Source organism: Salvelinus namaycush, chromosome 22 (genome assembly GCF_016432855.1).
Source record: "Salvelinus namaycush isolate Seneca chromosome 22, SaNama_1.0, whole genome shotgun sequence".
In the NCBI taxonomy this organism is placed as follows: domain Eukaryota; kingdom Metazoa; phylum Chordata; class Actinopteri; order Salmoniformes; family Salmonidae; genus Salvelinus; species Salvelinus namaycush.
The window spans coordinates 9,209,414-9,223,960 of NC_052328.1; positions in this window are offsets into that span (position 1 = coordinate 9,209,414).

The following is a 14,547-nucleotide window of genomic DNA, read 5'->3' on the forward strand; positions in this document are numbered from 1 at the left end:
GAGAGAGAGGTTTTTGAAAAATTAATGGAGCTGAATGCATCTCACAGCGAAGAGAGGGCTGGATTAATCAGCACATTAAGGGCTAGAAATAATTATGGGAGCTGACAAGGTGCAGAGGTGCCAGTGCCAGCTCCTTTCAGGAATGCATTTTAAAAAGCAGTTTAAAAAGCCTTCAGATGTTGGCATTATCTTGCGTGACCAAATTAGGGGCAAATGAGAAAAGTTTATCTGGCATTTTGGAGTATTGGAAGAGCTTAGGCTTTCTAAATTATACAGTGTGTGTGTGTGTGTGTGTGTGTGTGTGTGTGTGTGTGTGTGTGTGTGTGTGTGTGTGTGTGTGTGTGTGTGTGTGTGTGTGTGTGTGTGTGTGTGTGTGTGTGTGTGTGTGTGTGTGTGTGTGTGTGTGTGTGCGCGCGGAGTGGGGGAAGGGATGTCGGCAAAGAGAATTGTGGATAAATCCTATTTCCCTGAAAGAAAAAAACATAGGTTTCAGTAGATTAAAAGTGGGTGGTTTGTTTTTCTCTGAGGGACGGTATAAAACTTAAACGAGGATTAATTCAAATGGGTGCTTGAAACTATCATACTATTTGTACAAATGAAAAGTGGATGTCTTAACACCCGGAAAGAGCCAGACGGTAAACTGATTATAGTTGACCACCCATGAAAAGCATGAAGAGGGGAAAAAAGAAATGATTTAATAACCAGCATGTTTTTCTGCCTTTCAGGATTAATCTCCTATAATTTTTCTAGGAAAGTGATTGGGCATGCGTTATGCCTATCACTGACACTCCTCATTTGTGTGATGATGGCTGTTTCCATCTAAACAGAATCAAGGTGATGTACACCATGTCATTGATAAGACTTAGTGAAATATCAAACTTTAAGGTATTGGCATAATTTCTATATTATTGGATCGCATCGCATCGCTTAGCTTCATTTATTTGTCACAGTGGTGAGCATTAGTTGAGAAACAGCTGTTACAATATCTCTCAGTCCTCTTGGTCCCCTCTATAATCAGAGACCTGTGATATCGGGGCGGCAGGATTAGAGTGTTGGACTAGTAACTGAAACGTTGCAAGTTCAAATCCCTGAGCTGACAAGGTACAAATCTGTTGTTCTGCCCCTGAACAAGGCAGTTAACCCACTGTTCCTAGGCCGTCATTGAAAATAAGAATTTGTTCTTAACTGACTTGCCTAGTTAAATAAAGGTAAAAAAAACTGTAGCTGTCACGTTCCTGACCTGTTTTCTGTTAGTTTTTGTATGTGTTAGTTGGTCAGGACGTGAGTTTGGGTGGGCAGTCTATGTTTTCTGTTTCTATGTTGGTTTTGGGTACCTGATATGGTTCTCAATTAGAGGCAGGTGGTTTTCATCTCCTCTGATTGAGAATCATATTAAGGTAGGTGTTTTCACTTTGTTTGTTGTGGGTGGTTGTCTCCTGTGTTAGTGTCTGTCTATGTTGCACCATACAGGACTGTTTCGGTTTGTTTGTTCATTTTGTTCGTTCGGTTTTTATGTAGTCATTTCCCTGTTCGTGCGTTCTTCGTGTTACATGTAAGTTCTTACGTCCAGGTTTGTCTACATTCGTTTTGTTATTTTGTTAGTTAATTCAAGTATAGTTCGTTTTTTGTCTTCGTTGTTTTGTCGTGTCTAAATAAATATCATGTCTAAGTATCACGCTGCGTCTTGGTTCAATCCATGCTCCTCCTCTTCGGATGAAGAGGAAGAGGAGAACCGTTACAGAACCACCCACCAATCCAGAACCAAGCAGCGTGAGTTCGAGCAGTGGACATGGGAGGACGTGTTAAATGGAAAAGGTTGCTACACATGGGAGGAGATCCGAGCTGGAAGAGATCGCCTTCCATGGGAACAGCTGGAGGCGATTAGGAGAGCGGAGGCAACGGGAGAGAGAGGCCGGATTTATGAAGGTACGCGGCTAGCACGGAAGCCCGTGAAGAAACCCCAAAAATGTCTTGGGGGGGGGCTAAGAGGTAGTGGGCCAAGGGCAGGTAGGAGACCTGCGCCCACTTCTCAGGCTAACCGTGGAGAGCGGGAGTACGGGCAGACACCGTGTTACGCAGTAGAGCGCACGGTGTCTCCTGTACGTGTGCATAGCCCGGTGCGGGTTATTCCACCTCCCCGCACTGGTAGGGCTAGATTGAGTGTTGAGCCGGATGTCATGAAGCCGGCCCTACATATCTGGCCACCAGTACGTCTCCTCGGGCCGGCTTACATGGCACCAGCCTTACGCATGGTGTCCCCGGTTCGCCTACATAGCCCGGTGCGGGTTATTCCACCTCCCCGCACTGGTCGGGCGACGGGGAGCATTCAACCAGGTAAGGTTGGGCAGGCTCAATGCTCAAGGGAGCCAGTACGCCTGCACGGTCCGGTATTTCCGGCGCTACCTCCCCGCCCCAGCCCAGTACCACCAGTGCCTACACCACGCACCAGGCTTCCAGTGCGTTTTCAGAGCCCTGTTCCTCCTCCACGCACTCTTCCTATGGTGCGTGTCTCCAGCCCAGTGCCTCCAGTTCCGGCACCACGCACTAAGCCACCTGTGCGTCTCCAGAGCCCTGTACACACTGTTCCTTCTCCCCGTACTCGTCCTGATGTGCGTGCCCTCAGCCCGGTGCCACCAGTGCCGGTACCACGCACCAGGCAAATAGTACGCTTTGAGAGTCCAGTGTGCCCTGTCCCTGCTCCCCGCACTAGCATGAAGGTGCGTGTCCTTAGCCCGGTGCCTCCAGTTCCGGCACCACGCACCAGGTCTACAGTGCGCCTTATCCGGCCAGAGCCATCCGTCTCCCCAGCGCCATCTGAGCCATCCGTCTCCCCAGCGCCATCTGAGCCATCCGTCTCCCCAGCGCCATCTGAGCCATCCGTCTCCCCAGCGCCATCTGAGCCATCCGTCTGCCCAGTGCCGTCTGAGCCATCCGTCTGTCCCGAGCCATTAGAGCCGCCCGTCTGTCCCGAGCCGTCAGAGCCGATAGTCAGTCAGGAGCCGCTAGAGCCATTCGTCAGACAGGATCTGCCAGAGCCGCCAACCAGACAGGATCTGCCAGAGCCGCCAACCAGACAGGATCTGCCAGAGCCGCCAACCAGACAGGATCTGCCAGAGCCGCCAACCAGACAGGATCTGCCAGAGCCGCCAACCAGACAGGATCTGCTAGAGCCGTCAGCGAGCCATGAGCGTCCAGAGCCGTCAGCCAGCCATGAGCGTCTAGAGCCGTCAGCCAGCCATGAGCAGCCAGAGCCGTCAGCGAGCCATGAGCGTCCAGAGCCGTCAGCCAACCATGAGCTGTCCCTCAGCCCAGAGCTGCCATGTATCCAGAACTGCCCCTCAGTCCAGAGCTGTCTCTCTGTCCGGAGTTGCTCTTCAGTCCGGAGTTGCCCCTCTATCCTGAGCTACCTCTCTATCCTGAGCTACCTCTCTATCCTGAGCTACCTCTCTATCCTGACCTACCTATCTGTCCTGAGCTACCTTGTCCCGGAGCTGTCCCTTATTTTGATGTTACCCGGTATATTAGGTGGGTGGAGTAAGAGGGTGGTCATTCTGAGGGAGAGACGTAAGCTGGGATTGACTATGGTGGGGTGGGGACCTCGCCCAGAGCCTGAGCCACCACCGTGGTCAGATGCCCACCCTGACCCTCCCCTAGACTTTGTGCTGGTGCGCCCGGAGTTCGCACCTTAAGGGGGGGGTTATGTCACGTTCCTGACCTGTTTTCTGTTAGTTTTTGTATGTGTTAGTTGGTCAGGACGTGAGTTTGGGTGGGCAGTCTATGTTTTCTGTTTCTATGTTGGTTTTGGGTACCTGATATGGTTCTCAATTAGAGGCAGGTGGTTTTCATCTCCTCTGATTGAGAATCATATTAAGGTAGGTGTTTTCACTTTGTTTGTCGTGGGTGGTTGTCTCCTGTGTTAGTGTCTGTCTATGTTGCACCATACGGGACTGTTTCGGTTTGTTTGTTCATTTTGTTTGTTCGGTTTTTATGTAGTCATTTCCCTGTTCGTGCGTTCTTCGTGTTACATGTAAGTTCTTACGTCCAGGTTTGTCTACATTCGTTTTGTTATTTTGTTAGTTAATTCAAGTATAGTTCGTTTTTTGTCTTCGTTGTTTTGTCGTGTCTAAATAAATATCATGTCTAAGTATCACGCTGCGTCTTGGTTCAATCCATGCTCCTCCTCTTCGGATGAAGAGGAAGAGGAGAACCGTTACAGTAGCCCTCTATCTGCAAAATCCAACACAGTGTATATCCACATTATCAATCAATGTTTTTCAGTGTTGTGGTGTGAATAGGGTTGCACATTTTGGGGAATATTCAGAGATGGAAACTTATATGGGAATAAACAGAAATATATGGGAATTAACGGGAATATATGGGAATTAATGTTAATACCATTTAAATGTAGATGTTTTTTGCATTGGATATATTTACCATATCATATGGAGAAAGAAACATAAACGTTTTATCATAACTAGACATAATTGCAAATTATTAAATCCTTCCAATAGAAATAAAAAAACAATTTAGTTAAGAATTGAACTTTAACTAAATGAGTTGACTCTTCACATGGGATGATTTCACTGAACAACAAAAGAAAGGGAATATTGAATGATCCCCAATGATCCATCGCATCTCCCAAAAACGTTTTCAACATACATCTGTAAAATGATAGTCTACAAACTTAAGCTTTGGTTGTCTTCCTCTCAGGCATCCATGTCTTCTCCCTGGACCTCCTCAATGTCCATCTTTTGAACATCAAACTCTGAGGCCTCATCTTCACTGTCACTTTCCAACCTTGTTGAGGATGGCTCGTTGTCCTGATGGCCACCAATTTTTCAACCCTTGTATTGGTCAGCCTGTTGCGTGCTTTGGTGTGTGTGTTTCCAAACAAGGACCAGTTGCGCTCTGAGGCTGCTGATGTTGGTGGGATTTGGAGGATGATGGAGGCAACAGGGGAAAGAGCCTCAGATCCACAAAGTCCCTTCCACCAGGTGGCTGATGAGATATGTTGGCATGACTGGCATATTGTATCTCCATCCCAAAGCCCTTGCTTGGAAGTGTACTTGACCAGACTTCTAAGAACCTTGCCCTCATCCAGGCCAAGGTGGCGAGACACGGTAGTGATGACACCATGGGCCTTGTTGATCTCTGCACCAGACAGGATGCTCTTGCCAGCATACTTGGGGTCCAACATGTACGCTGGGGCGTGTATGGGCTTCAGACAGAAGTCTTCACGCTTTTTGATGTATTTCCGAACTGCAGTTTCCTCTGCTTAGAGCAACAGTGACGTGGGCAGGGCAGTACGGATTTATTATCTTACATCTGCAAGCAGAGTCTGAACATCAGACAGGATGGCATTGTCTCCCTCAATCCGTTCAACGGCTACTGCTATAGGTTTCAGGAGTTTCAGGCTGCTTACCACTCTCTCCCAAAATACATCATCCAGGAGGATCCTCTTGATGGGGCTGTCCATATCTGCAGACTGTAATAGGGCCATTTCTTGGAGAGACTCCTTCCCATCCAGGTGACTGTCAAACATGATGACAACACCACCCCAACGGGTGTTGCTGGACAGCTTCAATGTGGTGCTCTTATTCTTCTCACTTTGCTTGGTGAGGTAGATTGCTGCTATATCTTGATGACCCTTCACATATCTAACTATTTCCTTGGCTCTCTTGTAGAGTGTATCCATTGTTTTCAGTGCCATGATGTCCTTGAGGAGCAGATTCAATGCATGAGCAGCACAGCCAATGGGCGTGATGTGAGGGTAGGACTCTTCCACTTTAGACCAAGCAGCCTTCATGTTCGCAGCATTGTCTGTCACCAGTGCAAATACATTCTGTGGTCCAAGGTCATTGATGACTGACTTCAGCTCATCTGCAATGTAGAAACCGGTGTGTCTGTTGTCCCTTGTGTCTGTGCTCTTGTAGAATACCGGTTGAGGGGTGGAGATGATGTAGTTCATTATTCCTTTTCCATTAACATTTGACCACCCATCAGAGAGGATTGCAATACAGTCTGCTTTCTCTATGATTTGCTTGACCTTCACTTGAACTCTGTTGAACTCTGCATCCAGCAAATGAGTAAATAAAGCATGTCTGGTTGGAGGGGTGTATGCTGGGCAAAGAACATTCAGAAATCTATTCCAATACACATTGCCTTTGAGCATCAGAGGTGAACCAGTTTCACACACAGCTCGAGCAAGACATTCATTTGCATTTCTCTGACTACGTTCCTCCATTGAGTCAAAAAAACTTCTGATTCCAGGAGGACCATGAGCTGTTGCTATCGATAAGGTGTCGGATTCATCATTTTCACCTCGAATAGTAGTAGAGGGACTTTTGTCAGAGGTTGCTTGTTGTGAGCGCTGAGGGAACTTTATGCACTTGGCCAGATGATTCTGCATCTTTGTTGCATTCTTCACATGTGATTTGGCACAGTATTTGCAAATGTACACAGCTTTTCCTTCTACATTAGCTGCAGTGAAATGTCTCCACACATCAGATAGTTCCCGTGGCATTTTCCTGTAAAGATCAGAAAAAATGAATAACAAACCCCAAATACAATTCCATGTACAGATAAATAGTTAAGCAGTTAGATTAAACAACTCCTTTGTAAGATAAATGTTTTAAAATGAAACATGTATGGTGAATTAACACTCCTCAGTTAGTAGGTTCAAGCAAGCTAAAACCCACATGGTAGCAAAAACTAACGAGCAGAAATTGTTAACAGGTTAGAAATTATTTAAACACACTTTGCTGTAGGCTACTATTTACTAGTTAACAAAAAATAATGTATGCCATATATATTCACCCCACCCAGTATTGTAATCAAAACTTACCAGAAAGCATGTAGTCCTTGGCTCAAACAGTGTAGTAGAGTGGGCTCAATAGCATCTCATTAGTGTGCAAGATCTTGAGAATCAGCTGTACATGTGATGGAAGAATGCACTGCACATGTGATGTAAGATTGCACTGTACATGCAGAGGGTTGTAATTCCATTTCATTGGGGATAGTTTAACCAAAATATGCCACAAGACCTAGAATTGCCTTATGTGTATACCACAAAAAAAGGTTCACTGTTATAAGCTAACTTTTTTTGAAGAATTTAAGCAAAATGTTCAACATTTCCGGGCTTAACTTCCCATGGAAAATTTCTGTATAAATTCCGGAAATTTACCCGGAAAGTTTCCGACCCTTTGCAACCCTAGGTGTGAATCAGAAAATCAGTAGTATGATGTCATTTTTAATTGCATGAGACCTAAACAAACATCTGACCTTCATAAACCCGTTTCTTGCTGGATTGTTCTCAGTGTTAGAGAACTATGAAGTACGATATGGCATGGATTGTTTGTTACAACTCAATTTCTCTCGAACTGATGAGAGAATGTATTTCCGTTACTCATAGAGAGATGTAAATACCTTTTCACCTCTATCATCAACAAAGCTATGAGAGGTCAATGATCTAACACTCACTACGTTTTGTCCTTTTTGAATGAACTGAAGAAATACAACTTGTACTGCATGCATTTAGAATACGCCTGAATTGATTACAGGTCATGATGTTTACATCTTTATAGCAATATGAAAACAATAGCTTTGAAGAGGGCCAGTGAAGTACATCAAAAGATTAATGCTTGTGTGGAATGCCAATCGTTTGACTGGACGTTTGAGCTTCAAAGGCTCTGGATCAGATATGTAACTGTAAGGTTCTGTATTTATTTTCTTAGTCAACCTTGTGTTCTGTTTCGTTGTGTTCTTGAACGTAGCCCTGTTTCTTTGTGTTCTTGAACGTAGCCCTGTCTTTCATTTTTGTTCATTGATTTCACCTGTGTTAGTTAGTCACCTGGTCTCATCGGCTCCTTATTTAGTCCAGTTCATTCTGTTTGTGCCTTTGTGAGGTATTGTTTGTTTTGACTCTACCAAGCCTTTTCCTAGCTTGTTTGTGAGACCCAGTTATAGCCTTCAGTCCTAGTTTTAATTCACCTGCCTGTTTGCCTACCTGTCTATGACCATTGCCTGCCTGTGACCCCCGATTCCTGCCTTCTGTGAAGGCGAAATAAACACCTGCCGCGCTCTGCGTGTGAATCTACACCTTTTTCTCCCTGAGTATTCATTACAGTAACCTTGGATGGAGATCTCCATTATGGCTGTGGTTCTTTTTAAACACAACTGCTTGCCAGGTAATGTCAGCGTGCCTAAATGACCAATCTAGGCTACGCAGTAACAGTACAAGAGTCAAACTTTGGCCGCTGTACAAACTCTGAGAAGGAGCAATTCCATGATTCAATATTTCTAAGATAATCTTGTCATAAATAATTGCAGAAGGGGTTGGTTTTACCGGTAATTCTCTCACTTTATTGTCCGAAGTTTAATTCTTCTTTCTCTTACCATTCTACCCAATGTTTGTCCATGACCATATCATTTTACACACCATGAAATTGATTAAAATAGCATGATTTACGGATGTAATCACATTTCGTAAATGTGATTTAACTAGTTCTACAGTTGTTCTATTGGAAAAGGTAATACTGAAAAGGTTCCTAAATTGAAAGAAATAAATGGGAACGAAACAAGCTTAATTGCCTTGAAATGAGAGAGACTCGTTGGCTGCGTTTAGACAGGCAGCCCAAATCTGATCCTTTTTCTAATAATTGTTCAGATATTTTCACATCAGATCTTTTTCAGAGCTGATCTGATTGGGCAAAATACCAATTAGTAAAGAAAAATATCAGAATTGGGCTGCCTGTCTTAATGCAGCCATTTTATATGGTTTGGATGCTAGGAACTGAAAATAAATGATAGGGTAAAGCTAGCAAAATGTTTATTAGGAAATATAATTGATTTAGTGACATAGATTGTAGATAAGAATGAGTTCATATTGCATATGATAGAAATGATATACTGTACCTCTTTGAGAGGACCTAGATAGATTACCATTCAAAATGTATAACAAGACTAGAGTAGAATAGAATGCAGAATAGCCTATTTTGTCAAATGGGAGTACCCTACTCGTGTGTGTGTGTGTGTGTGTGTGTGTGTGTGTGTGTGTGTGTGTGTGTGTGTGTGTGTGTGTGTGTGTGTGTGTGTGTGTGTGTGTGTGTGTGTGTGTGTGTGTGTGTGTGTGTGTGTGTGTGTGTGTGTGTGTGTGTGTCTTTCCCCAATCATAGCCTGTGGGTGTAATACTTACATTTTCACATTTGCGAAATCGGACAGGATATACATTTTCTTACATTTACCTGGAATTCAAATTTCCCCAAATCCATGTGTGCATGATTGTATTTCTCAGACCTCATCTTAGCCCTGCTGCTTGAGGGTCTTGGTTGGGTCAGAGCTTTATTCTACATTACAGAGACTAAACGAGTCTGATTACGATTCTTTTTGTGCATTACAATGCTCATAGCAGTTATAAATACTGATGAATATGTTCTTACCTGCAGTGCTGGTGGTTAGACTGTGAACATTGTTTTCAGAGGCCGCTGGCAAAGAAAGTGTTAAAAAACTTTAACACATGAAACACTAAATCATTTAACCCAATTCCCCCTTCATCAAACAACACCATTTCTAATTGAAGCAACTTCACAAAGGGGAGTTACAAAATAAATCTAATGCTACTCATTAAGGCCTGCCATACCTACTATGAGAACTCTGTCTGGGGGATATAGTGTACCTACCCCAACCCCTCAGCTCTCTACGCCTGGGGGACATTTAACCAGGGTTTGCTGTTTGAACACACCTCTACCTCCTCTGTAAAGATGGCTAATCAGATGAGAGTTAAAAAAATGCCGGTTATTTATAGACCCCTTAAGACATGTTTTTACTACCAACCACCTCCTCACACTCGCACGCATGCACGCACATGACCACACAGCAGTCAGTAAGTCGGTTACTGTTCTTGTATTACTCAGTTTAGGAGGAGGAGAGTACATGGAGCTCAGTTTTACTACTTCCCCTCCGGGTCATAGTCATTGTGATGACAACAGAACAGAAGAGAACAAATGGATCCAATTTACTATATTCACCACCTGGTGTGTTAGTCGCCAGGCTTTTAATGAACTCTGAAGCCATAGCAGTGATCCTTTTTATCCCTATTAAATGACTATTCGTCCCGTTATTACACATACTTAGTCATTAGGTGATTGCAGCAAGGGGAGTATTGAGCAGGGAAGAAATAGCAATCTAGAATCTTTTTTTGTTGTTGCAAGTCCACACAAATGATGCCGTTTAATAGAGTCGACATCCACTGAATGGACACTCAGTATAACTGGTGCTGTTCAGTAGGTTACAGAGCAGTAATAGGTTGAATATTACAACCTCATAATCCAATGAAGAGCCATGTAACCAACTTGAGAGCAGGTTGAACTGTTCACTCACATAGCGAGTCTTGTAACGATGCATTTCATTTTGTGTTTGACATGCGACAGATCACTTGAAATGTTGCTTGGTTCCCAAAAGGGCGACAAAAAACAGTTGATTTGGCAATCAGTATAGGCTACTCAAAAGGATTGCAATATAATGTCTGACTAAAGTGACTATGTAGGACTGAGGTCAGGGGCCATGGACTGGCACCTCTGCTGGCATCCGCCACGTAGCACTGCATCTGGCATGGGTGGCTAGGGGTGCTGATGATAGGAGGGTGGTGAGGCAATTAACCAATCACAGTCTAATGAGGGAGAGCTGAGATAAAGACCCGCTCCTGGTATTTTTAATGAGGTAACTGCGGTAACCAGGAGGCTCAGGGATACAGGCCGCCATGTCGACTCACAGCCGTTTAATGACACCCCTAATCCCTGCAGGGACGGCGCCACCGCCACCGCCACCGCCACACACAATTGGCTTCCCCTCCATGTGGCGAAATATCCCAGCAACACGTTTTTGATCGCACCCTGTGACACCAGTTAGCAGTCCCGCAGCGTCGGACAATAGGACCTAATACACTTTTGAAAAATGACACGTGTGAATCACGTAAAAGAAGTCTGGGGAGTGTTCTTTGGGGTGGTAATTTGGTCCGTTAAAATAACTGACCTCAATCAGACACTTCCAGATCATTCTTGTTACCATTGTCCTTCTTCGAAAGGTTACGAGCTGAGAACTTTGACTTGTTGTGGCAGGAGGTGTAGAAATTGTCTCGCCATCACCTACAGCCACCTATCGTGAAGAAAGCCCTGTGTTATTAGTGCATCACATGATACCTGGATTTTCTGAACAAAGATGATGTAATTGTAATGATAACAAAAAGAAGAGCAAGCCATGGCAGCCAATGACATATTTTTTGGTGGGTTTTCAGTGCATGTGGATGTACTGAGCTCCAAGCGCTAAGGATGCTGAGCTTTTGTAGTAGTAATGCACTTATTTATTCATCCAATAGAAAGTGTTTAGTGTCATTCAAATAAAACTATCCTTTATTCACTTTAATACACAAGCTTGTGTGGTTTAAAAGCTATCTTAATTAACTTCAACCCAAAGCTAAACTGGTCTGTATAGTGAGTAGCTTGAAATAGGCTAGCGTTTTTGCAAATAGTGTTCAATTGAATTCTAAACTTTATTCAAAGCTTATGCTTTACAAAACAGGTGGCAGACATTTTTTTTTGCACAGTCATTCGGAAAGTATTCAGACCCCTTCACTTTTTCCACATTTTGTTACGCTAGTTTATTCTAAAAATTGATTAAAATATTTTTTTCCCTCATCAATCTACAGTACACACAACACCCCACATTGACAAAGCAAAAACTGTTTTTTTGAAATTTTTGCAAATATATCACATTTACATAAGTATTCAGACCCTTTACTCAGTACTTTGTACTTTGTTCGTTTTTGAAGCATCTTTGGCAGTGATTACAGTCTCGAGTCTTCTTGGGTATGACGTTACAAGCTTGGCACACCTGTATTTGGGGAGTTTCTCCCATTCTTCTCTGCAAATTCTCTCAAGCTCTGTCAGATTGGATGGGGAGCGTCCCTGCACAGCTATTTTCAGGTCTCTCCAGAGATGTTCGATTAGGTTCAAGTCCAGGCTCTGGCTGGAACACTCAAGGACATTTAGAGACTTGTCCTGAAGCCACTCCTACGTTGTCTTGAATGTGTGCTTAGGGTCTCTGTCCTGTTGGAAGATGAACCACTCTGAGTGCTCTGGAGCAGGTTTTCATCAAGTATCTCTCTCTACTTTGCTCCGTTCGTCTCCTAGATCCTGCCGCTGAAAAACATCCCCCACAGCATGATTCTGCCACCACCATGCTTCACCGTAGGGATAGTGCCAGGTATCCTCCAGACGTGACACTTCACGGCTCAGGGCAGGCAGAGGTCAGTAATCTAGAGCAGTGGGGCAAAGGTACAGGACGGCAGGCAGGCTCAGGGTCAGGTCAGGCAGAGGTCGGTAATCCAGAGTAGTGAGGCAAAGGTACAGGATGGTAGACAGGCTCAGGGTCAGGGCAGGCAGAGGTCAGTAATCCAGAGTAGTGGGGCAAAGGTACAGGACGGCAGGCAGGCTCAGGGTCAGGTCAGGCAGAGGTCGGTAATCCAGAGTAGTATGGCAAAGGGACAGGACGGCAGGCAGGCTCAGGGTCAGGTCAGGCAGAGGTCGGTAATCCAGAGTAGTATGGCAAAGGGACAGGACGGCAGGCAGGCTCAGGGTCAGGTCAGGCAGAGGTCGGTAATCCAGAGTAGTGGGGCAAAGGTACAGGACGGCAGGCAGGCTCAGGGTCAGGTCAGGCAGAGGTCGGTAATCCAGAGTAGTATGGCAAAGGGACAGGACGGTAGACAGGCTCAGGGTCAGGGCAGGCAGAGGTCGGTCATATAGAGTTGTGGGGAAAAGGTACAGGACGGTAGGCAGGGTCAGCGCAGGCAGAAAGGTCAAAACCGGGGTAAACTAGGAAACAGACACTATAGACAGGACAGGAGCAAGGGAAACAACACTGGTAGGTCTGAATGAACAAAATGAACTGGCAACAGACAAACAGAGAACACAGGTATAAATACATAAGGGATAATGGGGAAGGTGGGCGACACCTGGAGGGGGTGGAGACAATCACAAAAACAGGTGAAACAGATCAGGGTGTGACAGTCTGAGTCCTTTAAGTGCCGTTTGGCAAACTCCAAGTGGGCTGTCACGTGGCTTTTACTGAGGAGTGGCTTCCGTCTGGCCACTCTACCATAAGGGCCTGATTGGCGGAGTGCTGCAGAGATGGTTGTCCTTCTGGATTGTTCTTCCATCTCCACAGAGGAACTCTGGAGCTCTGTCAGAGTGACCATCGGGTTCTTGGTCACCTCCCTGACCAAGGCCCTTCTCCCCAGATTGCTCCGTTTGGCATGTGGAAAAAGTGAAGGGGTCTGAATACTTTCCGAATGCAGTGTATATGACATGACAGCTTTAGCAAAGTGGATTCAGTCCTGTATTTCTTCTCACATGTATCCTACAAGTGCCTCAAGCCTCATCTAACAATGCCAACATGCATGTGTTTTAGCGCAATCATCAAAGACAATGATTCCCAAACCCCTTTTTTGTTTAGTTCTCTTGTTTATATTCTAACAGTCCCTAATTAGAATGAGTGGGAGAACTTGGATGGCTTGAATTCTTGATCCTCTCCCCAGACTCAAACTCAACAGGCCTTGGTGTGCAGAAGAACATATGGAAAAGGATTTTCAAGTAGAAATTCAAAAACACGAGAATCCAAAAACCGCACATTCCATTCTTGAGTTCGGTGGTCTGAAGAAGAGAGTACTTGTCGCATCCCATTTGGCACCAATCGATTCTGAGAAGCTATGCCTTTAGCAGGGAATCTCAACACAAATACATAGTCATAACGAGTGACGCCTCGATATGCTTTAAATGATCGGTTTTAAATGATCATAGTTCAGCTGAGATCTATAGACCTACACAAGGAGGACTCAAAGCACAACCCTTTTCCAAATCAGTCAGCTTGCCTTTGTCTGGAAAATATGCACATATTCCTTGTCTGGATAATAATTTACAGATTTGTTCTCTCACAGAGAATTTTCATACTGAGATAAGTAACTACTTTAGTCTTAGCAAGACATCGGGGCTATACAGAACAAGTCTTTGTTCCTGCATATGCTCTTGTTTAGAAGTAGTTTCCTATACCTGAGATTCCAACATGTCCTATGGAAAGACCACTCTCTATTAGGGGTCAAGACTGATACCAAAGATAGCAAATGATTGAGAACAGACATTTAGAAAGGGTTACACGTATTTCCACATTATATGATTTTTTGGGCTATTTTTTTTCTTCAAGGTTCCAAGACCTCTCTGCAAACTGCTTCTACACTATACAGACAAACAGTCAAATACCTCTTTCTCTCTCCCCTATCTCCCCCTCTCTCTCTCTCTCACACACACACACACACACACACACACACACACACACACACACACACACACACACACACACACACACACACACACACACACACACACACACACACACACACACACACACACACTTCTCCTTTCTCACTCTGAGCCTCTGATCCAGATGTGCTGTGCTCCCGGCGCAGTCTGAGCTGCCAGCTGAGGCGAGAGCGTTACCCTG